Genomic DNA, 2,019 nt, shown 5'->3' with positions numbered 1-2,019 from the left:
AATAATTGCTTGCTTATAATTTGAGAACATGTTTGTATGATCAATTCCCATGATTCCCCTATGATCCCATGACACCCTAGTGCTTTTAATCAATTGTTTACACCCCTTTAATTCATCTTACTTGTTTATTTTCATTGCTATTTTAGTTTAGTGACCTTCTACATCAACCCAATTTGTGACACCCCTTAGACACCACTAGTTGCAATAGAAATCTCATTTCAATACCCGTCCCTTGGGATCCGACCTTTACTTGCCTCTTTACTAATTGTAGAGTTGTTTGTGAAGTTATAAATTGTGTTTTGATTCGACCGTGACCCAACGACCACATCTTTAATTGTGAACACGAAACGGACCGATCAAAAATGGCGCCGTTGCCGGGGACGGTGTTTACTTGATTTAGATTTCTTTTTATTGTTATTAGTTGTGTCTTTCTTCGCCTTGGGAAGTAAAACTCCTCAAGGTTTGTTCTAATGTTTTTCGAGTTGTTTGATATTTTGCATGTCTAGAAGGTTACAAGGTGATTTGTTACCTTTTGACCGTGAAATCGAAAGAACCTTGACGAACAATAGGAGACTTGTTAGGAGGAATTTAAGAGGTATTAGTGAAGTTGTTCAACCCACTAGTGAGTTCATCAACCCTTTCGCAATAGAAGGAGAGGAGAACCCATTACACAATACCCCACAAAATCCACCTACAATGCTTAAATTCTCGTCACACTCCGTACCCACCGAGGAGAATCTACCAAATGGTACTCCTACACCGCAACATCTAACCGGAAATTTTATTGCCAAGTCCGCCTTCATCCAATTAGTTGAGAGGAGCCAATTTGGGGGGATGCCTAGTGAAGACCCTCATTCTCATATGGAAACCTTTTGCGACTATTGTGATGCAATCTCTCAAACGGGCGTGACTCAAGACCAAATTAGATGGGTCTTATTTCCTTTTTCTTTAATCGGCACCGCGAAGCAATGGTTGAAGGGCCTTGATAAGGCCACCCTCGGAATAGATTCTTGGAAGAAGTTGGCTCTAGCTTTCTACAAAAAATTCTACCCACCGGAAAAGACTAACATGCTAAGAGCTCAAATTACGGGTTTTAAGCAAAGGGATGAAGAATCTTTGTATGAAGCTTGGGAGCGGTTCAAGGGAATTTGTCGCTCATGTCCTCACCATGGACTTAGCGAATGGTTTTTGGTACAACAATTTTGGAATGGTTTATATGAAGATTCTAGGAACATTCTCAATATGGGATCAAATGGAATGTTCACCGAAGTTGATGACAATCAAACATGGAACAAGATTGAGGAAATGGCGGTCCATAACTCACAATATAGTAGACCTCGCAAGGCTACTAGAGGAGGAAAGCATGAAGTGGACTCCGTTAGTCAATTGGGTGCTCAACTTAGTGCTCACATTGACACAATCAACTTGAAATTTGAACAAGTTATGGCTAGACTTGAAGAAAACTCAAAATCATCAAAGCATCATGTTAATGCCATGACGGCATCCTCATCAATCCCAAGTGGGATATGCGAGAATTGTGGAACTTTGGGACATGACCAAGGTGAATGTAGGGGAACAAATGAACAAGTGAATGCTTTCCAAGCATACAAGAGTGGTACCCCTTATTCCAACTTTTACAATGAAAACACCAAATTCCATCCAAATCTCTCATACAAAAGCCAAAATGTTCAAAACCCTCAAACAACATACACTCCACCACCCATGAGAAACCAAAATCAAAGACCCTTTTACAATCAAAACCAAGGTTACCAAAATCAAAATCCATACAATCACCAAAATGATAAAGGTTTTGATGTCCAAAAAGCGGTCCTCCAAATGCAAAAGAATCAACAAGAATTTTTCACTCAAATGCAAAAAGATAGCCAAGAAAAGGAAACCACCATCAACAACATTCTAGCTCACACCAAGATGTTGGAAACACAATTGACTCAACTAGCATCTTCAAGCTCACAAAGACAAAGGGGCAATTACCACCTCAAAGTAATCCCCTTAGACATG

The 2,019-nt window shown here is 39.9% G+C and overlaps 1 non-coding gene across 1 annotated transcript; it reads right to left on the bottom strand.

The window, feature by feature from the left end:
- Positions 1-1,068: 1,068 nt before the first annotated feature.
- Positions 1,069-1,175, bottom strand: LOC141625179 (small nucleolar RNA R71). The gene has a single exon (XR_012534978.1). It is a non-coding gene; the product is annotated as a small nucleolar RNA R71 (small nucleolar RNA).
- Between the last annotated feature and the right edge of the window lie 844 nt (positions 1,176-2,019).

This window comes from Silene latifolia, chromosome 1 (genome assembly GCF_048544455.1).
Source record: "Silene latifolia isolate original U9 population chromosome 1, ASM4854445v1, whole genome shotgun sequence".
Lineage (NCBI taxonomy): Eukaryota > Viridiplantae > Streptophyta > Magnoliopsida > Caryophyllales > Caryophyllaceae > Silene > Silene latifolia.
This window is presented reverse-complemented; position numbering and strand designations above follow the sequence as displayed.